The 25947-nt window shown below is 37.1% G+C and overlaps 1 long non-coding RNA gene across 3 annotated transcripts in view; it reads left to right on the top strand.

Annotated features, from left to right (window-relative positions):
• The first annotated feature begins 606 nt into the window (after positions 1-606).
• LOC103102765 (uncharacterized) overlaps positions 607-25947 on the top strand; it is a 31212-nt gene continuing 5871 nt past the window's right edge. Inside the window, exons 1-3 of one of the 3 annotated variants that reach the window (XR_008914085.1) lie at positions 1143-2487; positions 2771-2857; positions 4074-13618. This is a non-coding gene — a long non-coding RNA (uncharacterized LOC103102765). Of the gene's footprint in view, positions 2488-2770; positions 2957-4073; positions 13619-25947 lie in introns of those variants that run through there. The other 2 variants (XR_001624012.2, XR_008914086.1) reach the window with 2 other exon arrangements.

The following is a 25947-nucleotide window of genomic DNA, read 5'->3' as shown; positions in this document are numbered from 1 at the left end:
ACTGGATCAGAAACTTCATTCTGATATTTGGTCACAGCATGATGGCAGCTCGTAACAGGTCATCACAATGACTCGAATATAATTGGGTCGTGGTAATATTAGTTCTGAGAAGCAGTTAGGCAGCTTAATGGATGGAACCATAGTTTGGAGTCAGGAAGACCTGGATTTAGTCTAGCCACAGACATTTACTGGCTGTGGGCAAGTCACTCCACCTCAGTTTGCCTCAGTTCACCGGAGAAGGAAGTGGCAAACTATGCCAGTGTTTTTGTCAATAAAACTCAGTGTAGAGTGATATGATGGATTCATGGAGTTCTGAAGAGTTGGAGAGGCCCCAACAACTGAAGAACAATAATATTACTCAAGGCTAATCGTTGTGCCAAAATATCCCACTTTAGGCCTGTCTCTTGTCTATGTCTCCAGTATAGCTTAAAGCCATTTAAACGGCCCAAGGGCGGCCCTGCTTATTTTGAAATAAACAAATAAACTGATTTTGTAAAGTAAAGTACAATTTGGGTCACGGGGAACAAAGTTAGAACTCTGAGCATGATTTCTCCCAGTTCGAACACTAGTAGGGAAATCTAAGCCAAAACACAGGTAGAACGCACGTAGTTTCCATCAGATCTCCGACATAAGACAACCATCTTGTATAAGGAGACTTAGAGGGGTTGAAGACTCGGGGTCTGTAGCCATGCTGAAGATGAAGATGTCTTTGGGGAGATTTCCACGTCCATTTTTCTCACACGTCTACACCTGTGTTTCTCGTGCCGTGGTTACTCTTCTCTTTCTTGGTTTAATTCTCCCTCTCAAGCCTGAGTTGGGCAGCTCCCACATGCTGCTGCAGCCTTTCCTACTTGTCGACTCTGAATCGGCATCTTCACAGGACTAATTCCATTAACGTCCCATGAACAAGCCATGGATTGCCTCCCACAGACGGCCTCTTCCCAACACGCACGTGGTCTCCAGAGAGATGAGGAGATTTTCTCTTGACATACCCGCTGCTTATCTTTTCACATGGCTGACGTAAAGGCTGCGCGTGGGCTTAGCTCCTTTACCTCCCCACCTTCAGTGAACCGCCTCCTATTTTGACTGGCAAGAGCTCTTTTCTGGAGGCATTTAACTCTCTTGAAAGCAAAAAGCAAGGAAGTTCCAGAAAAAAATCATTTAATACTTCAATAGATCTGTGATTACTTTCCGTGTGGGTGCTTTACAGTCATCCATATGGCGTCCCAGCCACATTTGTAACGACTTTCAGAGTGGGAAAACACTTCAAGGGCCATCTGGGCCGGCCTCTACTCAAAATATGGCCTGTTCAATTAGACCTCAGAAAAAAAGGTCACCGGGCTTCGGACCCGAGATCACTGGGCTTCGGACCCGAGATCACTGGGCTTCGGACCCGAGATCACTGGGCTTCGGACCGCGGGCTCTCCGGGCAGTTCTCTTCCCTTTAGGCTAACGCTAATGTGGGGGAAGATAATCTTGTCATTTAGCCTCCATTTTACTCTGTATCCGTTCCAATAGTTGTTTCTAATTCTGCCCACAAGGACTAAGCAGGGCAAATTCAAATCTGCTGGCTTTAACTGCCGCAACCTTGAAATGCTTCAATAGAGTAATTGAACAGCAGTCCGTTTCTCGAGAACAAAGTGTGTGGGTGCGCTAAGTGGGGGTGTAAAGGGAAGGAGGGGCCAGCAGGAGCTCTGGACGTCGTGATCTGGAGTCCCAGAAGCATCCTCCCTGGCTAGATGGAGCAGCGACGCAGCAGGGAGGGAGCAAGGAAGCACTTCCAATCCATTCCAGGGAAGTTTTCAGAAGAAGAAAAACAAGCCGTCAACCACCATGAGGGAAATGCTCCACATCACGGACAGGAAGACAAGTATAAATGAAGGCCACTCGGAGGGCTGCTTCCTACAGATTGGCAAAGATGCGGAAACACCGAAAGCTACGACTAATGAGAAGCCATAGGGGCCCAAGGACACCAGCGTGCCGTCAGCCCAACTGTAGGCCTGTTAAAGTACCCTACACAATGATTTGGAACTCTATCAACAAAGCGATGCGATTCTGCATACCATTTGACTCAGAGATACCGTCATGAAGAACACGCCATTGAGAACGTTGTGAAACAGAAGCAAAGGGCCTGCATGACGGAAATTTTTGTAGCAGGACTTTTTGTTAGAGCAAAGAGTTTTAATAAATGGGGTAACAACTGGGAAATGGCAGAAGAACTTTGCTGAACAAATGTAATGTTATTGAATCATAGGAGAGGACACAATTGATGGATTCAGAGGAAACTGAGAAGATTTATGTGAATTGACTGAAACTAAAGTTAACAGAATGTGCAGAGGAAAATAATTTTGTATTATTTCAGCATTTTCAGGCCGATGCTGACTCCCAAAGAACCCTTCGGAAGCGCTTCCCAGTGGATGGAAGAGTGAGAAGAGACTCTCCAAGCAGAATGAAAGATGCATCTCACAAAAGGACAAATGAGTCAAGGTATTTTCTTAATTATGCTCACTGTTCAAGGGAAGGCTTTTATTGAAGAAGGAAGGGAGTGGGGAGAAAGTAGAATGCTAAATAAAATGGTAATGATAAAAGATTATTTAGAAGCACAGACTAGAGGAAGAAGAGAAAACTTTAAAATCCGGGTACAGTTGGTATTACTATACAGAAATAGCCTGTTTGTTGTTGTTCATGACTTCACGAGCAAACAAGAGATAAACATTTAAAAGATATATCTTGAAAGGAAGAGTTCAATTGTCTTGTTTCGGATCCACAGGAGCTGTGACCTCACTTTACCCCTTCGTTTTCTTCCGGGATTCTAAGTTTGCTGCCTATTCACAGTGACATCACGCTGTCACAAACGGTATAAAACATTTTGTTCTTCCGTTTATCTTCCATAATACGTGAGATATTGGTTGTTTTCATTTTCTAGCAGATATTTGTCAGAAAAATAGTGCCAATATGGAATTGTTCATGTCTTTACCCAGTTTTTGGGTTTGTTTGGGTTTTTTGGAAAGGCTAACAGTATAGAACACATTTTTCTTCATCTTCTCAAATCTGATTATCTAGATGACTCCTTTACAAAGGCTTCTTCTATTTTTATCCATATTTTCCATTGGAAATGAAGTTAAAACCTAATCTTTGACATTTAAGGCCCTTTAGTCCTCTACACTAGCTCACTAGACTGATTGGATTTCTCTTTGTACTCAAAAATGTATAAACATCCTTGGTTCAAACATGAATCTATTTTCTGTTCACTGCAATTTCTAATTTTGGTCTTTTGTTCTTGTTATTCTCACTTACCAGCTCTAGAGTCCTTCTGACATTTTTGCTGCTAATTTTTATATTTGTTTTAAACCAAAGACCAATGGCACACAGAATTATTTTTAAAAAAATTGAAATCAGATCTAAAACCTACATATATTAAAACTACCAATTCTTCATTTTGTCCCCTGGAAAATAGGATAATATGATTTTCTTTACCCACCTCTAAATCTACCAGATTTCCATAATTAAATGATCAACTTAAGACTGTGACTAGCAACCTTCTATGTAAAATGACAACTTCTAAAAATACAAATCCTTTGAAAATGTTTGACAGGATAAGGCACCATGTTTCCCACAGAAAATCCCCAAATCCCTACAATCTGTTTCCATTTTATTTGATGATTTTACAATGAACCTTCTTTTGATAAAATGATTTGTATTTTTAAAAGATGATTATTCTTGTCAAATTTGAAAATCTGTATATAGGCTTTCAATTTTCTCACTACCAGTATTTTTTTCTGAAACGTAGTTGATTTACACATTGCATAAAGGAGGTACTTTTTAATTTTGTGTTTCTGGACTTGTACTTAATCAGTTCAGAGTTTAGTATAATTCTTCATATTATATCATTCTTGATTTTTAAAAATATGTCCATTGCATGGAAAAACTTTCCTTTATACAATATTACCATTAAGTGGTATGCAAAGTAACAAAGTTCCCTAATATCAGTTTCAATAATACATCAAAATATATAATCAGAGGTGCAATTTTAACAAAATATCTTCACCCCGATTTATTGCAAATATTTTCAGAGAAACGAGCAGCTAATTCCCTTCTTCATCGTGTTTCTCATTGCATTAAGTAATTAAAGTTGGACCTTCAGCATTACTTTGCATATGATTATCCAAATATGGTTTCAACTTCATCATTAGCTAACAGGTAATACCAATTTATCTTTTATCCTGGGGGAATTTATACATGTTATTAGAAGCATTCTATTTGATACAACAGACTTCGTTCTCTTATCCCGTCACGTATTCTACATATTTCCATTGCTTTCAGGATATCATTTCAATTTATTAGGAGTCATTATCTGAAGCTAAAGCATTTACACACAGTAGAAACAATGTCCTTTCTACTCCCTTAATAACAGTAATTAAGAATCCTAATGATAAATATAGATTATGTTTTATAGATTTGGGCTTTTTACTTGGTATTTTCATATATGCAGTATTTATGCTGCCCTTATTGTCTTTTGCTAAACTCGGATGCTGAAGTAGATTTTCTATTCAAATTACTTCCATTTTTATCCATTGTGGAGGGATATTATTTCACTTTTTTTAAAGTGGCACTAATCATTTTAAGAAATTTAAATTTAAGTACAATATTTAAACATATACAAAGTTTTACCTTTTCATATTATTGCAATTTTTCAAATGACTACAATTTTTAAATGTAATTTTAGCTTACATATTATACTTGCTAACATAACAGACATTATAACGTAGTCATGTAGACTTATGCGTAGAGAGCTCTTATGCATGACATGAGACTATCTTCTCATCCCTAAAATGGAAATGTCATTATTTGGCTAGAAGAAAGAAAGAATAAACAACTCCCTTCTTCTCCCCCTCCTTTCTCAAAAGGAGATTTTTATTATTGCTAGGAAGGGAAACGAGAAGTTGAGGCCAAAGCTTATTCTGAAATCCTCAGGGAGAGGGGATACCAGGCTAGAATTAGATCTATCTGCTCCCTTGTATATTATTATTCTAAGGGATTTGATCAGATTCAAGATAACTTCTGAATGCCATTTCATTATTGGTGGTGGACTGGAGAAGAGGATTCAAAGCTTTATATTCAAGATCTGACCTTTTCCTTCCAAATACTACTTCCACCATGACTACAGATATCAAATAGTGAGGAAACCCATTCACCCAAATTTTAGTAAAGCATCAAAGAAACTATACAAAGAATGATATATGTCAATATCACTAAATGCTTTTTGGGTGTTTTGAACTGAATGTGAATAAGTATCATTAACTCAATATTTTATCCTTCTCCTCAAACTCACTCCTTTTTAAAAATTCCCTAATATCAAGAACACCACCATCTTTCTAGTCACAGGCTTGCAACCTTGGTGTCAGCTCAAATTATCTCTCTTGCTCTTCCAATATATTCAATTATTTGGCAGATTTTTCATTTCCCTTTCTCTAATATCTCTCGAATGTATTCCATTCTCTCTACTTAAGAAAACACAACCATAGTTCAAAATGCCATCTCCTCTTGCTTAAAGTATGTAAATACCTTCTAATTAGTTTGCCTCTGTCCCCACTCTAATGTAGTGTTCACGTAGTGGTCAAAGTGATTTTCTTAGGCACTCAGCAGATTGGGACTTGTCATAGTACTTAAAATGGGGCAAATATATATCATGCAAGAAGTGCTGGGGATGGAAGAGGGGGGAAATAATAAAATGGAAGGGAGGAAGAGGTTGGTGATAGGCAATACTTAAACTGTACTCTCTTTTGAACTGGCTGACAGAGAGAACAGCCAGAACTGCTGGGGTATGGAATTGTATTATACCATATAGAGAAGTAAAAGGAGAATAAGAAATGGGATGGTGGGGAGGGGAGAAATACAAAGGAGGGAGAAGCTGGTGGGAGCATCCAAAAAATCCAATAGTAAGAGGGAAGTAAGAAGAAAAGGGAGGAAAAGGGGAGAAATATAATGGGAGGGGAAAGGGGGAAGACTGACCAAAAGCAAAATACTGAAGAGAAGGAAAAGAATAGAGGACATGAAGTTAGGATTTAAAAAGGAAGTTAAAATGGCGGGGAAAACACAGATGGTAATCATAACTTTGAATGTGAATGGGATGAAATTACCCATAAAATGCAAGTAGATAGCAGAGTGGATTAAATACCAGAATCCTAGTATATGTAGCCACAAGAAATGCACATTAGGCAGATAGACACACACAGGGCAATGGTTACAGACTAGACCTGAATCTATGGGGCTGCAACTAAGACAAAGAAGGCAGGAGCAGAAATCATGATCTCAGACAAAGCTAACAGAAAAATAAATTTGATGAAAAGAGACAAGGAAGGAAACTACATCTTGATAACAGGTAACATAAATCATTAAGAAATATCAGTACTCAACATATGTGCACCAAATGGTACAACTTCCAGATATTTAAATCAGAAATTGAATGAGTTCAAGGAGGAAATAGATATAAAAACCATATTAGTGGCGTATCTCAACCTTCACCTATCAGAAAAAGACAACATCCAAAAATAAATAAAAAAGAAGTAGGGGAAGTGAATGAAATGTTAGAAAAATTAGAGTTAATAGCTGTCTGGAGAAAACTAAAAAGGAATTAAAAAGAATATACTTTCTTTTCTGTAACCCATGGTACATATACAAAGATTGACCATGCAATAGGGCATAAAGCATAGTAAAGAAATGCAGAAAAACAGAAATAAAAATCACAACTTTCTCAGATAATATTGAGATAAAAATCACAATTAATGAGGACTCAAGGAGAGGAAAATATAAAAGCAATGGGAAATTTAAAAAATCTAATTCTTCAAAACTGGTGGGTCAAAGAACAAATCAAAGAAACAATTACTTATTTCATTGAAGAAAATGACAACATAAAACCTATGGGATACAGGAAAAACAGCACTCAGAAAAAGTTAAATCCTTGAGTTCCTATATCAAAAAAATTAAAAGTGAGGAGATTAATGAATTGAGCATGCAACTTAAAAAAAAAAAAAACTAGATAAAGAACAAATTTTTAAAACCAATAAAAATTACATTGGAAGTCAAAAAAATTAAAGGAGTAATTAATAAAATTAAAAATAAAAGAACCACTGAACTAATAAATAAGACAAGGAGATGGTTCTTAAAAAAAACAAAAAATAGATAAAGTTTTGGTTAATTTAATAAAAAAGAAAGAAGAGTATCAAATTAATGACATAAAAAATGAAAAGAGCAATATCACCTCAAAAGAAGAGGAAACTGACAATTATTGAGAGGTATTTTATACAATTATATGGCAAGAATTATGACAATGTAGGTGAAATGGATGAATATCCACAAAAAAACATAAATTGCCTAGATTAACAAAAAAGAAAATAGAATACTTAAATAATCCCATATAAGAAAAATAAATTGAACAAAGCATTAAGGAATTCCATAAGAAAAAATCTCTGGGCACAGATAGATTCATAAGTGAATTTTACCATACATTTAAAGAATAACTAATTCTAATACTATACAACTATTTGACAAAAAAAAAAGCAATGGAGTCCTACCAAATTCTTTTAATGACACAAATATGGTACTGATTCCCAAGCCAGTAAGAGCAAATTCTGAGAAAGAAAATTTTAAACCAATCTTTCTAATGAGCATAGATGCAAAAATCTTAAATAAAATTCTAGCAAAGAGACTAGAACAAGTTATCACAAGGATTATTCACTATGACCAGGTGGTATTTATACTAAGAATGCTGGGCTGGTTTAATATTTGGAAAACCATCCACATAATTGACCATATGAACAGCCAAACTAATAAAAAACACATGATTATTTCAATACATGCATAAAAAGTCCTTGACAAAATACAAAATCCATTCCTACTGAAAACACTAGAAAGTCTTGGAATAAAATGGACTTTGCTCAAAACCATAAGCATTATATATTTAGTGAAGTAAGGATGCCCATTATCACCTGTGTTATTTAATATTGTACTAGAAACTCTACTAGAAGAGAAAATGAAATTGAAGGGATTAAAGTAGGCAAATGAGGAAACTAAAGTATTACTCTTTACAGATGATATGATGGTCTACTTAAAGAAACTTAGAAAATCAACTAAAAAGCTAGTGGAAATAATTAACAAATTTAACAAAGTTGTAGGGTACAAAATCAGCATTTCAATATATTTCCAGCAAAGCTCAACAGCAATAATTAGAAAGAAATTCCATTTAAAATCATTCTAGACAATTTAAAATATTTAGGAGTCTATTTGCCAGGAAAAACACAGGAACTATATCAACACAACTAGAATACATTTTTCACACAATTAAAACTAGATCAAAACAATTGGAAAAACATCAATTTTTCAAGGATAGGATGAGCTAATATAATAAAAATGATAATACCGCCCAAAATTAATCTACTCATTCAGTGCCATACCTATGTAGTAGGATATTTGTTACTTAAGAGTTAATTAAGTAAGAGTTTAGTAGGAAATAGAGCTAAGTAACATAGGTTATTTTATAGATGCATAAGAGGAAGAGGTTGAGTTTCCTTAAATGGAGTCCTAGAGATGGATTGTGGGTAAGAAAATTTTCCCAGAGTGCCTTGGGAGATGGTTAACCAACTGACTGAGTACTCTTTGTGGCTGATCCTGTGGTGAGAAGTCTCAAGAGTGGTTCGGCTAGACTGGAAAATTATCAGTTACTTTCTACATCAAAAATTCATCTAGTAGACCATAATAGGAAGAAGATTACTGGATGAAAATTCATTGCAAGTCCAGCTGGTTTTCTGTGAGTTTAGAGGAATGTTGTGGAGATTCTGAGCTATTTTTTCCAGGTGTACAGCTAAGAAGAGAAAAGAATTTATTCTTTTGTGTATAAGGTAAGTATTTATATAGGCTAAGACAGATTTAGGGTTTGGGAAAAGTAGTCCCAACTCTGTTGGACACTGAAGAGACACTTGTGGGTCAGATTAATTAGGTGGTCAGATAATAATTTATTAGATTAGGGATCAATTTATTATAAGAATTTCCTTTCCATTCATTTGCTTGTTCTATCCCTTTCCTTTAGGTTTTTACTTACAATAAATATATTTTTTATATAATTGGCCAACCCAGAATTCTTAAGACTACTCTGAGAGCCATTTTTCTCAATAGTCATATGCCTACAGTCTATCCTCCTAGGAAAAATTAATACTGATACCACACTATATAAATAATCTAGTTAGCCTTAGTAAACTCTAACTTATACCTATCAAAATCCCAATAAATTTTTATAGGATTAGAAAAAAACTAATAATTTTCATCTGGAAGAACAAAAGATCAAGAATATCAAGGGAAATAATTTTTAAAAATATGAAGGATAGGAATATTTAAGAATAGAGTTAGAGTAAATGACCTCAGCAAGCTAGTGTTTGATAAACTTAAAGACCTCAGCTTTTTTGGAACAGGAACTCACTATTTGACAAAAACTGCTGGAAAAATTGGAAAATGGGATGGGAAAAATTTGGAGTAGATAAATATCTCACACTGTTTACTGTGGGTTTTAAAATTAATACTCAATAACTCAAGTATTATATTTATAAGATTTATTAATAATAAGGAAAGTAAAAAAGAACTAGCTAAAAAAGGTGATAACCTAGTCTTCTTGCAAAAGAAGAAGAAAAGGGAGGAGTTACAGCCAACTTATAACCAATCATACAAACACAAAAGATGTAGGAAAAGGGAATAGGATTCTAGGTAATACAGAAAGGAATTTTGAGTAATGTAGTTTTTAGGGGTTCAAGAATTTCGAACTATACATCCACCGCCCTGTGATCCTCTTGGGAGACCAGTCTCCCCAAAAGGATCATGGAAACAACTAACTTATAAATTGCAATAATTTGTGGATAAAAGGAAAAGAGAACAAAACCGGTGATTACTAGATTAACAAAAAACAATTTTGGGGCAGTCCCCTTTGGCACAAGAGTATACATTCAAAGCAAAAGCATTCCAACCCCCCATAGTTCAATTCACATCCCAAAGTTCACTCTGTATCTTCTGGTGCAGCATGTGGTCTCTTCAGGCATTTTCATGGTGACTTCTCCAAAAAGTTCACCTTCTTGGAGGTAGTCTCTTATTTCTTATTCTAAAATTGCTCAAATTCAAATAAAAGTTCAAACAATAACATAGCCCCCCCCCCCAGGTGTATAATAACAAACACAGGTATTATTCAGGGATGTATGGCCAAGTTATGAGGTATATGAATCAATTGTCAGAAGAAATCAAAACCTTAAAAAAAATCCAAATAAAAGAGGAAAAATAACTTATGGATGAAGTACAAAATATCAAAGTCTTATATCTGAAAAATTCTAAAGTAAAGGAAAAAAAACTATAACAAGTCCTTGAATCAGGGCCCAATTAAAATGATTTAAGCAATTATTCATTTACCCAATCAGTAGCCAGGACTACAAAAAGTTTGTCACACCATGAGAGGCAGAAAAGGGACTATATTATGGGAGCTAGGAAGGCAGCAAAAGTGAGATACTTGGTAGAATGTGGCTCAGAGAAAGACTTGCCCTTGACATATTTCAAAACAGCTGCAACATCATACCCTAAAAGAGTTCAAGTTATCATTTGTTGCCTCAAAATTACATCAGTCCCACTGGGATTTGGTCTCTTAGACCTTGTGCTCAATAGGCACTATGAAGTGGCTTTTTGCTTCTTTGGCACTGTGCAATGGCTCTTTTTGTTCCTTTCTCCTGGAATCAGAGAGAATCATTAAGCAAAGTCCCATAATATTTTAATCAGTGGCATCATTTTTATAGTCCAAAGCCCCTTAGGTATGCATTAAAATTAGGGCAAATGTATTTTAAACTTATGTTATTGAAATTTTTTTAAAAATTAAAGAAAATCTTCTCAATACTGGTTGACATGTGCTTCAAATACAAAAAAGGAGAGAAAAAATAAATACTCAAACACTATATTGCGCATGCAAAGAAAAAAATAATTAAAGTTTTAAAAATCAAAAATATATAGCTTACAGTCAGTGACACACTGTGCCAACCAAGGAGAGGTAGAATACAAAGGTTCCTCACTAAAAATGAGATCAATTTCCTTTTAAACTTGGCCATGAACCCCTGTGTGTGTGCAAATGATTTTCACAATAAAACAGTATTACAGTAGATACTGCACATTCAAAGAAAGTTTAAAAATCCCCCAAATTCACAACATCCCAGTTAATTACAATAGCAAACAAACCCACTATCATATTTCATGTAGGTTGCTGTGTGACCTTTAAAAAAAAAAACTATGAACTGATGGATATTTGTCACAATTTTTACACATGTAGCAATTCTTTCAACCTTGGGAAATATATTTTAAACTAAGTATATTACTACAATTATTTCAAAGTTTGGTAGAAGAGTCTAGGAAAAAAAAAAACCAAACCTCTCTATTATTGAGGAAAATCTGTTTGGGATCTATAACATCACCAAGAAATCTAGATTGTTCTGGTGGAAGTAAATTAAACTGAAAAGTTATGCAGAATCTCTTTTTGGCCTCCTGCTTTATATATAAAAACTCTTTTGATAGGAACTTCTATTTGGTTCTCTACCTTTAATACAACATTATATATAATATATACATATATAATCCATTCAGAAACCACTAGTTATCTAAAATTATTTCTGAAGACCCCTTAAAATTATAATTTAAATTCTTAGCTCATTAAATTCTCCAAAGGTTGTATACAAGTTGTAACCAGTTTTGTTGAAGTTCATCCATCATCTTCTATGTGACAATTAACAAAGGCAAAAAGGCAAAAAAGTGCTTTTAAGGAAACATGTGATTTTTGATGGATCTGGTGACAAGGGTTTGGGCCAGATGTTCATGGGCTTATACAATGATATTTTCTTTGTAAGCAGAGATAAAGGTATAAATTAAAGATCAATATAGGCAAAACATAGTATCTTAAAATGATTCAGAATAACAGAGAAATAATGATTAGATTAATACAGATAAACTTAAAAAATTTAAACCTTAAAGCAGTCAGCAATATAATAGGCATTAAAGTCAAAAATTCTTTTTTCCAATCTGAATAGGCTTATTAATCTCTTGAGGTGAACAGAATGAAGATGGTTAGCAAATAAAATAATGGAGATTGAAAAGGTTTAAAATTCACCTCCAAATCTTGGTAAAGTTCTTCCCCTACCCCATATTTATTATCCATCTAGATTTTTTTTATTGCCCCTCTTAAGTTCATACATGCATTGGGCAGAATATGAAGAAATCCCATATAGGATGTGGTGCAGAAACTGGGCATGCTAAAATGACAGTGAGATATAGGGAGATTCATTTCTCCCTCAAATCTTAAGATTAGTCAAGCTCTCAACTGCAAGGTATCCAATCAGTACAAAAACCTCCAGGATCAGAAGCAAGAAAACACACCCTAAAACTGTAAGCTCTATGGAAATGGAAGCTGTTTGAGGTGGGCAAGAAACTGAACTATGCTTTGTAACAGCATTATTCATAAAAAAAACACTAATGGGGTCTGTTTACAGAGTAAACAAGTTAGAAGGCAAAACTTTGAGGGAAAACAGTAGAATATTTGCATATGAATGAATGACATTTTGGTTTGGTATTTTTAGTCAAGAGAGAGATAGAAAAATCAGGCTTATTTCCCAAAACTGACTTTAAATCACTGATTTGGACTAACTTCCCTCCCTTTGAAAAACCTTTAGTAATAGCCTTCTAAACTAGGAGTCCAGGAGGCAGAGTCAAGATGGCAGCTAAGATGCAGCAAAAGTCCAGACCTCTGGAGACCCTTACACACCAATAAGAAACACAGTGCTTTGAGGGGACAGAAAACCAAATCTAACAACAGGACAGAGCTAGGGAACCCTCCTGCTAGACTTAATTTAAAAAGGTATACCCCCCCCAAAGCCTGAATTCTTGAACACTCAGGTTAAAGGGGAAGGAAGAAGGAAGTTCCCATGACCTCTCCCCCAACTTCAGTGTTGAGCCTCCAGCAGTAGCTGGAATCTCTGGGCTGGCAAGGGCGCTAGTCCAGAGGGAGTATCTTGTCGGCATAGCTGTGCCAGGATCAGGGCATTGAATAAAAGCAGTGGTGAAGCAGCTGGAGGAGAAGCTCAGAGAAGGCAGCCTAGTCAGAGCCAAGACCTCCATTTGTTATAAAACAAAATCAAAAGAATGAAAAATTTGAGGAAAATATGAAATACCTAATTGAAAAACCACAGACCTTGAAAACAGATCCAGGAGAGATAATTTAAGAATCATAGGACTACTGGAAGATCATGACAAAAGAAAAAGCCTGGACATCATTCTACAGGAAATTATTCAAGAAAACTTCCACAACATTCTCAAGCAAGAAGGAAAAATGGAGAATATTATGGAAATAGGTTTTGAACAATGATATATATATATAACTCTATGGAATTGCTTGTCAGCTCCAAGAGGGGAGGGAAAAGAAGGGGGAAAGAACATCTTGTAACCATGGGAAAGTATACTAAATAAAATTTTTAAAAATTTTAGTTCATGTGCTACCACTTGTGAAATGGCTTTCCTTTTTCCTAAGACACTTAGGACACTTTCTCCTTTTTCATTACCTTCTTTCTACTTCTTATTTATTTATTTATTTATTTATTTATTTATTTATTTATTTTAAAACCCTTTCCTACTGTCTTCGAATCAGTACTACAAATTGGTACTAAGGTAGAAAGAACTAGCCAATGGATGTTATATGATTTGCCCAGGGTTACACAGCTTGAAAGTGTTTGAGGCCAGATTTGAACCTAGGACTTCCCTTCTATAAAGACTGGCTCTCAATCCACTGATCCAAATAGCTATTTATTTTGTATTTATGAATTTATTTATTTGTTATCTTTGCTATTTGAATTTCCATTTTTTGAGGATAACTCTTTTTTCTCTTTGTATCCTTATTATTTAGTATTATGTATTTCACCTAGTAAGTACCTGGTAATTGAGTATTAATCAACTTGTTGTTTGGGAAATATGAGAAACAAATAAACATACCTGACATTTAAGAGCTAGAACTTGTTTCATTTTTGTGCAAAGGCTCTACATTGAGTTCACCAGGCTTTAAAAGTCATATGTGGACAACATAGACATTTTCTAAATTTTCCATGGTAGGGAGAAGGGTATTTGGATGTGTGTTGAGAGAGGGAATACCTATTTATTTAGCACTTGTTATGAACCAGGCACTGAAAAGAAGGACAGTCGTGTCCTAGAAAAACCAGAGAGAGGAGAGTATCAAGGGAAAAGGTGATCAAAAGAGCAGTGCTACAGTGACATACAGATCTGACATCTTAGTATATAACTTCGTCCCTTACTAGAAGCTTGATTTTAATGGTCCTCCGTTCATTTTTATAACCCAGACTTTCAGTGGCCTTTGGAACTGCAAGAGATAAAACTCTCTCTATAAACAGAAATGACAACTGTTCCATAACTACTGGCTTTAGAGAGGTGCTGAGTCTCGAAACTGTTAAGTCAGTTGCTGACACAATCAGTATTATTAATGAGAAGAGGGAATTGCAGCTAATTCTTCCTAATTCTGGAGACCAGCTCTGTATCCACTAATGTTAGAGAATAATTAATTACTGATTTCAGTTTATAAAAGTACTTTCAGATATATCTGTGTATATATATATATATATATATATATATAGCTATATAGAGAGAGAGATTTCCTTATGTTACACATATATTTATATATTTTACATTCCTAGAATTTGCTTGGGGACAGAGAGGGGCAAGTAACCTGCTTCGGGTTACACAGACAACACCAGCTATCCGTCAGAGGTTGAACTTAACCCAGATGGTCCTGGTTCTGAGCCTGTCACTTTTCACTATTCTCAGCCTCTCCCAAATGGGGTGCACGTGTATGTAAATGTCTTTGACCAGGTTCATCTCTCCTTGCTTCCTCTCAGTTTCTTCCCCACGGCCGTACCCACATGCTCAGTTGTGCATTTGTTGGCTGAGCCTCAGAAAGAATATTTTAAGTTTACATCTTTGCCTCCTTCCAATATAACATGATTAGAATTGGTGCCTGCATGTATGTATATGCATATGTACATATATGTACCCGTTTTCTTGGATTTATAAGAATAAGTTTGAAAGTATTTTAAGTTAGGAAAATAAACAATCTTTTAAATGATATCAAAATATCACCTAAATTAGGTGTCTGCCATCAAAAAGGGCTTCCTTTTGGGTGTTTGTTGTATCAGAGACTGTACGAGCCTTCCTTTAATATATCACGGTGAGGAGCAGCCGCTCTAAGTTGCCTTTAAGATTAGAAGCTGCTATTCACCATCCAAACTGAGGCCCGGCTTTTCCCCCATTAATTGGCTGAAGGAGTATTAGAAGAAGATGTCTACATGCGGTAGCTTTCAGGTCTTTAAATGGATTCAGCAGAAATACCCATAAATGATCGACTCCAAGGATAGTTTTAAAGTGACCCTCCTACACGAGAAACGCTGCTTGCTCCTCCTCATATTCCCAGCTATCCTCCTAAGCGTTTTTTCTTCTTAATCCAGGCATTCCCCTTCAGTTACCACCTTAGTGTGTTCCAGGCTGGATGACCATTTCCGTGTATTTCCCGTGGATGATCTTCCTAGGACAAGGGGACGTCGAGCTTTACATTTCACAAATGACAACAAAATGAGGGTTAGGACAGTTTAGTGGCCTGCCAGAGGCCACACAAGTAACAGCCAGAACTCAAACTTGTGTTCTGAACGTCAGTTGTGGTCATTGTTGCTCCTTCCATGTGCATGGCACTTCCTCGTCCTTCTTTTCGTGACATGATATGGTGGACTATATTGGAAACCTTCTTGTTTGGTTAATAAATCATGTTACTCAATAACTCATTAAATACCACGTAGAGGGCAGAATACTGAATTAGGGGCCGGGAAAGATTCAGAAAAAAATTAAGAAAACAATCCATACAAGTTCAAGATCTCAGATTTGTACACATGCAGGATCTGGAATGAGATTTTCTCTAATTTCTAAGCCTGACCCTCTGTCTTGGAATTGCTAGTAAGCATCACTTCCAAGGCAGAAGAGTGGCAAAGGGTAGGAAAGTTAGTGACGTGCTTAGGGTCACCTGGCTAGAAGGTTAAGTAAAATACAAATTTTAGGATTTATACGCCACCAGATCTTGCATATAGTAGAAGGATTAGAGGCTAATTTGACAGCAAACTCAGAAAAAGGCACACTAAAAAGCTCACATATTTTAATTGTGTGTGACTAATATACCCTCTTTTCTCTGATCTATCCCGGTGTCAAGTTTTATGACAGTGCTAGTAGAGGCCTAGGGCATCTGAGTCACTGAAGTCAAAATAGACATCTCTGCTTAAATTCAGACTCTCACCCAGAGCCTAGCTAAGACCTAACGATGTCATCACTAATCCCGTTAAATACATGAATTGTCTTATTGGAAGGACTAGTAGAGATCTAAAATGCAACCCCTTCCTAATTTTGCCAAAAAAACAGATTTAGAAAAGGTGAAGTGACTTAGCCTGGATCATGCATGTAGTGAGTTCAAGTCAGGAAGAGCACTTCTGTCTTCCAACTAGCAAATCATTGTTCTTTCAGCATGTCCGAGTTTTTCCAGCTTACCAAATGGCAGTGGCTGAAAGGACGAGGGTTGGCGTTATGGTGCTCTGAGTCCAATCTGTCGTCAGCACTGTCCCACACGCAGAGACTCAAGATGCTCGTCTCTATCAACAGCATCGTTCCTTTTTGCAGCGGGCTGCCCTGCCCAAGTCTTGATGCTCTGGAGCCCAGTCTGTCGTCAGCGCTGTTCCACATGCAGAGACTCAAGATGCTCGTCTCTATCAACAACGTCTTTGCTTTTTGCAGCGGGCTGCCCTGCCCAAGTCTTGATGCTCTGAGCCCAGTCTGTCGTCAGCACTGCTCCACACGCAGAGACTCAAGATGCTCGGTCTCTATCAACAGTATCTTTGCTTTTTGCAACGGGCTGCCCTGCCCAAGTCTTGGTGCTCTGGAGCCCAATCTGTCGTCAGCACTGTCCACATGCAGAGACTCAAGATGCTCGGTCTCTATCAACAACGTCTTTGCTTTTTGCAGCGGGCTGCCCTGCCCAAGTCTTGGTGCTCTGGAGCCCAATCTGTCGTCAGCGCTGTCCCACATGCAGAGACTCAAGATGCTCGGTCTCTATCAACAACGTCGTTACTTTTTGCAACGGGCTGCCCTGCCTACGTCTTGATGCCCGGCAGAGAATCAGCTGCTTCCCTGAACTTCACTGCTGGCAAACTGTGCCTTGAGGGCAGGTCAGACTCTTAAACAGCCCCGTGTGACGCTGAAAGCTTGAACAAAGTCAATGGGTTCCCGCAAGCCAAGCTCAGTCTCCCGCTCGGAAACTGGATGTGTAGTCCTCATACACACGAGAACTCTCAGTAATGGTTTGGTCTGTGTGGCAGTAAAGGACCTGACAAGGGGCTGAAGTGAGGCAGCTGCTGGAATGAGAAGCATGTTCCTGTCTGCGGCCATCACCCGTTCTAAGAAAAGAGTTGACTAAACTGTTAAAATAGCAACTTGCAGTTTTACGTCTGTAGAACCGGAGACTCTCCTTCTTGACAAGGACGCTGATAGTATGTTCTCTTTTTCCTTCACTGTGCTTTTCCTCCCTCCAAAGAAAAGCCTCGGCACACATTCCTGCTTGTTTCAGACACCGTTCAGTTATTGCCCAAAACTGTATCTGTGCCTGTAAGTTTAGAAATAATAACCACGTGGACCTTCAAGGAGTTTGGGGCTCTCGCCTGTCTCTTGTTACAATTTTCCTTACAGCATTACTAGTTGTAATTTTCTTCATTGTATTCTCTCCTGGCATCCAGGAGAATCATCAAACAACTAAATCTTTTACTGGGAAACAGACAAACAGACCATCGTGCTCTCTTGGTGCTCTCAAGGAGGAATTTGAATTAAAACAACAAAAAAGGCTGTGTGTATCCTTTTTGTATTAATACAGAATGGAATTAAGTTACTCAGCATAGTGGGGGACAAAGCAAATAGCCAGATGTGCTCAGTCACAAGAGATCGAGTCTGACTTCAATTAGTTATGGTCCAAAAAGAACTGAGCAATCTTTGTAAACTAAATGAGATGACGCTCCTAACGGAGATTCTACTTGAGTTCTAAGAACCGACTGGAGAAGAATATGAACATCCATGTGATTCTCATTTTCTTATTAAAGAATAAATGTTCTTTGTGTTCTTACTGGTGACTCAAGAGAGACTTTCCTATAAAAATAGGACTTTAAAAAATAGGCATAAAAAGGACTTTACTCAATTGTACCATTGTAGTAGAATCACAATGCAATAAATGTCCTTAGCTAGCATTCTGTAATGTAAAATATATATTTAAAAACACAATTCAGAAAAAGCCACTATATTCTTCCTCTCCCAAATCAACATGATTCTGGTCGTAATGGAAGATGTCTAAAGACCGAAGCCATGTGTACTAAATAGTAAAAGTTATTATTCAAACTTGCCTTCAGATACTCTGGAGGGGAGATTCTTTCAGGAAGACTTACAAGTCAATTGTTTTTAAAAAATACTTGGTAGTTTTGTTAGAACAACACTTACAATTGTCTATCCCCATTTTCTTCAAAAGATCCTTCTGAGTTATTTTTGATAGAAAAATAAGCAAACATTTCATTTAACTTATTGGATAATATATTTTTGAAAAACACCTGGGGCAAATCAATGCAGATTTCAGGAGGAAGAAGGAAAGATAATGAGTTAAAAAAGCAATTTCAAAATGAAATTTCTAATCATAAACATAAAGTTTTACCCTTAAAAGAGTAAGTTTTAAATGTTACATTTAAACATGATGTAGTTTGTAAGAGAATATCAGCATATCTTCTATTTGCTTCTAGCTTTTCCCTATCTAAGCCTGAACCTTATTAAGATTATGCTTCATAGAATGGAAAAATGTCGTTCGCCATCTGGTTATTTTTTAAAGTACTTCATGTTCTGCAGAGATGCTATAGCTTGTCTTTTTTGGAGAAGAAGAAAAGGGATGCGTATAAAGCTGTTTGCTTTGTATTCTTAAATAATGTTCACCCGAGGACTTCAAGTTAAAACTCCCGCTGAGTCCAAAATTTGGAGAAACGTTAATACAAAGAAGTGCCCATTTCACAGTACTGAGCCTTTGTAAAGACAGCGTATAGCTTAGTCTTTGCTGTCAGAGAAATGAAAAGATTTGCTAATAATCTGTTAAATCTTGCTTTCAGTTTTGCATATGACTAGCTGCAGAAAGCATCTTGAGATGAAAAACAACCACACCCTCATTAGATCATAACTATTTTCTGTGCTCCCTGGAAAATGATTTATGTCAGTGTTAGGCACTTATTAGACTCATTAGAAATGAAGTGAGCCTTTTTTTCCTACGCTGTTTTTGCATTTTTTGCCAGTTTTAGAAGACTGGCACTTGACTAAAATATTTTGAGACAGAAACAAGATAGGTTATGTTTTTCTTCATTGCCCCTTATTCCTCTATCTACCACTTACTTTGAGCCCCAGTTTTATTACCCAGTGTCCTGTGTATAGAATGCTGATAATCTCTTTGCAAAATTCCTTCCTTAACATATGACCGCATGGTCTCTTTCTTGGAACTCTGCCTGAGTTGATAAGTCCGATGAGCTTTTGTAATTGCTCACCAGTCTTGACATTTCTTTTTTACATCGGGCATGCCCTCTTAAGGCATAGTCCCTCCTCTCTGGACTTTCTGGCATTCTCTGCTGGTTCTCTTGGTGTCTGGTTCTTCTTGGTCTTCTGTCTTGCATTACCGTCCAGGTCCAACGTCCCCCCTGTGGAAGTGCCTTGGGGCTCTAAGCCTTCTTCTAATCATCTTCTTAAACGCCTGTCACGGCTACATCCTCGGCTCCCATAAGTTCAATAATCATATCTATGAAGATGTCTCCCACAACTATTCAGTATTCATCTATCTCCTGAGCTGCAATCCCAAATGATGGAATAGAAGATGGAAAATGTCCAAATTACTGGCTTTTTCATTTACTGTGTGTTTACTTATCTGTGTGAATACTCCACCCTCCAGTAAGCACGCCAGTCGCAAGGAACCCCCAATATGTTGCTTCACAAATGCTTGTGGAATTTAATGGTCACCTACTTACATATTCTTATCTTTTTCAGTCGGTTTAAAATTCCAGTAAAAGAGATTCTATGCGAGTGAAAGGAGACTCTAGGGGCTACTCTGGTCACCCCTTCCATAAAGGTGCTCAGCTCTCTACCGTCTACGATGCGTTAAATACTGCCACAAAGAAACAGTTCTCCCTCCTGCCCACCCCCAAAGCATCCATTCTGAAAAGCAGCCACACTTCAAAACTCTTTCAGTGTTCTTAAGACCTTATCAAAGGAATCTGGTCACTGGCCGGTGAACAAAGGAGAGGCATTTCCCTGACGCTAAGATGGCCGTGTCCAGACTAAGGAGTGGCCATCTTTATAAAAGCTAGCACGGTTCTCTATAGGCGCAGGGCCATAAGTGAGGGACGAGGGAAAGACAGAAGTACAACGGCCGCGTTGTCCTGCTCCGGCTCCTCTACAGAGAGCTTTGTTGTGAACTTGAAAAGAGACGCTCCCTGAAGAGTTGTGCGCCGAGAGAACAGAACCACGGAGCCCTCTTCTGTGTGGCCACATTCATTAGGTGCTGTCTGTGAAATCAGGTGCATTCCTTGGAGAAGGCGGCTCCCACATAGGAAGTGCTACGATTGTTGTCGCTGTCTTTGGATAGTGAAAGGCGTATTTTCCGGCTTTGTGTGGATGTTTCCTCATTACTCTGAAAGCTGCTGCTTTACTTTTATTCTTGACCCACGACCAAAAGGGCTCAGTATAACCCTGAGAAGCAGCCCGACGTTAGGCAAAGTCCTGCCCTCTCTAAGGATCTCCACGGGCAGGAAATTCAGGTGTCACAGGAGCGTGAATGCCGTCATGCGCTCTAACATCTTGGGCCAGGAAATGAAGCTACGGGTTCTGTTTCTAAAGCAACATTCATACCATAAACCTATTTGGTTGCCATTTATTCACTACACATCAATGAATCATCAAGAATTTATTAAGTATCGGATACGTCCCTTTAATACCTACTGTGTGCCAGCCCTTCCCTGCAAACTGTTTACAATAAGTGGGGAAAGAATGTGTAGAATACAAGTAAATATGAACAATCCGGAGCCTGAACAGGTGTCTTTGACTGTTTGACAGTTTATACTAGAGGAAGGAAGAGACTTATTCTATTTGGCCTCAGAAGGGAGCGCTAGGAAGAAGTGGAAGAAACTATATCTAAGTTTTATATCAGCGAAGCTAATCAGAACTCTGCAAAAGAGAAGTGGGCTGCCTTGATGGGTCTTTGAGGAGAAGTTGGTGCCTGCATGTTGGTTACGGAAGTCAAACATCTGCCCAAGTCCCCAGGAGTGCAGGCTGTAGTTTTGTTCCCTTAAAGAAATCAAAGCCATCGTTGAGACTCAACTGAAGGAGGACACAATGAGTGACTGCGGACGTCACTTTGCACAGTTATTTAAAGACTATATAGTTGTTTGGCCAGCAGGGTAGAGAGGGGAGTAAAATGCAGCTCAATCAGCTTGGAATTTTCACTCAATACTCTCTCTGGAGATGGTCCACTAAATGGCCCGCCCTTATATAGCAAAGCAAATCCTTCGTTAAGCATCATATGGTACTCTACTGCATTATGGCGCCTGGTGACTAGAATGGCTCATTCAGTAGCAGCCTGTCACGCTGTGTTGTCACAGGAAATAGATGCATCCCTCCTATTTACACAAGCCTGTGATTCTGTATACAGAAAAGACGTTCTACATGATGGGTGGAGCGGGCGCGTTCGGCCAGAAAGACTTCGTGAATGGCGTCTTGGACTGAGGCTTCAAAGGCGCTCATGGACGTTAAGGTGTGGATATAACAGACTGGATTTCAGGGCTGTAAAAATGAACAGAGACGGGAGACCGAGTTGTGCATGGAGGGAACAGCAAGAGACCAGTTTGGTTGCAATACAGGCTCTGGAGGGAGTCTGACGTGGGCAGGACGGACTCCGTTATTAAATTGTCATGTGATAATTAACACGTTGGTTTTGGAAAACTTTTTCAAATCAGGACTGGGTCTAATGTTTTGTGGACTGTCTCTAGACTTATGAATATATTAATAATTCAACATGCCATGGATTTTTGACAGTTAATTGTTAACCATTTATGAGCACAAAATGATATGTAAAATTATTTTGCTTTATTTTTAAACTAATTTTGATGCTTGTTTCTTTACATTTTAAATTCCTAATTCTTTCCCACTTTCCTACTTTCTCCTCTCCCCCATTTCTGAGATATTAAACAATCTAATCTAGATTTTTAAAAAACCCTTACCTTCCATAGTAAAATCAATACAGTGTATTGGGGATTAATGGGGATTAAGTGACTCGTCCAAAGTCATACAGCCAGGAAGATCCAGATTTGAATCTAGGACGTTCTGGCTCCAGGCCTGGCTCCCAATCCACTGAGCCACATAGCTGCCCCCGATATACATTTTACATATGAAATGATGTAAAATTTTCAACATTAATCGTGTGGAAGATATGAACAACAAAGATGGAAGTAAAATATCATGTTTTGCTCTGCACTCATATTTGATTAGTTCCTTCTCAGGAGGTAGATGGCAGTTTGTATCATGAATATTTTGGATTGCCTTGAATCACTGTATGCCTAAGAACAGGGAGATCATTCATACTTGTTCCTCAAACAATATTGCTATGATGGTGTCTAATTCTCTTCTGGTTCTGCTCACTTCACTTTGCATCAGTTCATGTAAGTCCTTCCGATGTTTCCTTAAAGCAAACTGTTCATCATTTTTATAGCACACTCGAATTTCAGTACAATCAGATACCACAATTCATTCAGCCATTTCCCAATTTTCAGTTTTTTGATTCCACAAAAGAGCAGTTATAAATGCTTTCATACAAATGGGTCCCTTTTTTTTAACTCTATGGGAGATAGATCTAGTGGTATTTCTGGGTCAAAGGGTATACAGAGTTAAGAGACATTTGGACAGAGATCCAAATGGATCTTCTGAATAGCTGGATCAGATCACAATTATACCAATAGATCATTGGTGTCCCAATTTACCCATTCCCTCCAACATTTATCAGTTTCCTTTTCTGTCCTATTAACCAATCTAATAGGTGTGAGGTGGTTACTCAGAGTTGAATTAAATTGCATTTCTCTAAAAAAGAGTAATTTAGAATTTTTTAAAATATGACATAGTTTTTATTTCCTCATCTGAAAACTTCCTGTTCCTATTCTTTGACCGTTTATCAATTGGAGAATGGTTTATATTTTTATAAATTTGACTCCGTTTTTTACATATTTGAAAAATGAGAATTTTTAGTAGAGATACTTAGTGTAAAATTCCCCTCATTTGGCTTTCCTTGTAATTTTGATTGTATTGATTTTATTTTTACAAAAGCTTTTACATTTAATATTATCAACATTTTACATTCTGTAATGCTCTGTCTCTTTTCTAGTCATGTTCTTCATTCATTCATAGATCTGACAGGAAAATGATTCCGTCCTTCTCTAATTTGCTTATGGTATTACTCTATATTTAAATTATATATCCTTGTTTATGTACAAGGTAAGCTGTTCATATATCCCTAATTTCTGCCAAAGCATTTTACATTTTTCCCCAAAGTTTTTCTCCAATAGTGAGTTTCTATCCAAAAAACTTGGATCTCTGATTACTACTTTGTAATACAGTGTGATCTAGTACTGCTAAACCACCTTCTTTCACATTTTTTTCATTGATTTCCTTGATATTCTTGATATTTTGTTCTTCCAGATGAATTTGGTTCTATTTTTCTTTATAAAATATTTTTGGGCAGTTCAATTGATATTGCAGTAAAAAAGTAAATAACTTAATGTGAAATTGTTATTTTTACTATTTTGAATCAACTTACCTCCAAGTAATTAATATTTTTTCAATTATTTACAATTCACCTAATTACAGAAATATTAATGATTTATGTGGGTATATTTTATGTCCTGTAACTTTCCTAAAGTTGTTAATTATTTCAACAAAATTTCTGGTACTGTATTGAATAATATGGGGATAATTTCATTCCTGATGTAATTGGGAAGCCTTCTAACTTATCTCCATTGTGCATAATGCTTGTTGATGGTTTAAGATATATACTATTTATCATTTTATGGAAAACGTCATTTATTCATATTCTTTCTAACATCTTTCAAAGGAAAGGTTATTTATTTTGCAGAAACCTTTTCTGCCTCTATTGAGATGATCATATTTGTGTTCATTTTTTAAATTGATATAGTCAATTATACTGATCGTTTTCCTAGTATTGAAATTGCCCTATGGTTTCCTTTATTTTTAAACAATTAAGACTTTCTTCCTCTTTTGTTTCTGATTCTCCTCAATTGTGTAAGGATGAGAAAGGTCATTCAATTTCTCAAAAAAATATTATTGAATTAATTAATTAATGAAGAATATTTCCCCATGATTATATGATTCATGTTCTTTCCCTCTCCTTTCCCCTCCTACCTTACCCTTCCTGGAGCCAATGAGCAATTCCACTGAGTTTTACATATATCATTGTTCAAAAACAATTTCCATATTATTAATATTTACAATAGAGTGATCATTTAAAGTCAACATCCCCAACAATATACCCATCGAACCATGTGATCAATCATGTTTTTCTTCAGTGTTTCTACTCCCACAGTTCTTCCTCTGGATGTGGAGAGCTTCTTTCTCATAAGTCCCTCAGATTGTCCTGGATCACTGCCTTGCTGCTAGTAGAGAAGTCAGTTGCATTCGATTGTGCTACAATGTATCTGTCTCTGTGTACGATGTTCTCCTGGTTCTGCTCCTCTCACTCTGCATCAGTTCCTGGAAGTTTTCCCAGTTCACATGGAATTCCTCCAGTTCATTATTCTTTTCAATACAGTAGTATTCCATCACCATCAGATACTAACTACATTAGTGCCCCAATTTTGCCACATCCCTTCCAACATTTATTACTTTCCTTTGATGTCATATTGGCCAATCTGCTAGTTGTGCCTCACATGAGGTCTCCAAAATCCTTCCTTTCTAACCCCTCCTTGCTGTACTTTATAAAAACTGTAAGTTCTTCCAAGAAATTACTGATGTAGAAATTCTGTGAGAAGCTTGGTTAGATGGTTACATATTTACTTGTGATTTATAAGCCTATAAAAAAGTCTGTCTAAGTTTTGGTGAGATAAATTATATCATTGTACTAAGAATGTAAAACATTACTAACCATTATTCCTATAAAAAGTTTACCTAACCCCTTAGACTATGTCACTTTCTCTATAAATATATGCCTGAAACTAATAAATCTTGTCACTGATCAGTAAGAGGCCTTGAATCTGTCTGTAAGACTGTCTATGACCCTCCTGATCCCAACTTCATTTCTCTTACCTCATTCTGTGACCCACAAATAACTTGACAAGCTGGTCTCTACAAATGGCTCCCAAGACATGATGTTTTTGGACCAGCATCATCCATAGGTGGCTGGTAAGAGGAACTCTCCCCTTTCTGTTTGGCAGGAAGAATTCGGGGCATGGGCAGTATCTTATAGTCATTAGTGAAAACATGGAACAAACTAGCAAGTTCTTTCTAAAGTTCAATGTGAAGATGGAATTAACTCTCCTTTTGCCTACTTTTAAATTTAATCAACAAAAGCAAATATACCCTTCCTAAAGTAGAGGAAGTCCACAAACTACATACTAAAGGGGTTTGCACCTCCAAGAAGCAACTAAATGCCCCCTGGACAATCCTAAGCAAATTTAAAGAATACAATTGGTCTTCTAAAGTGGAGGAAGGAACAGGAAGTGATGTAAAGAATGG

Source organism: Monodelphis domestica, chromosome 8, assembly GCF_027887165.1.
Source record: "Monodelphis domestica isolate mMonDom1 chromosome 8, mMonDom1.pri, whole genome shotgun sequence".
Lineage (NCBI taxonomy): Eukaryota > Metazoa > Chordata > Mammalia > Didelphimorphia > Didelphidae > Monodelphis > Monodelphis domestica.
Note: the sequence above shows the minus strand (reverse complement) of the source record. Positions and strands in the feature narration are given on the sequence as shown.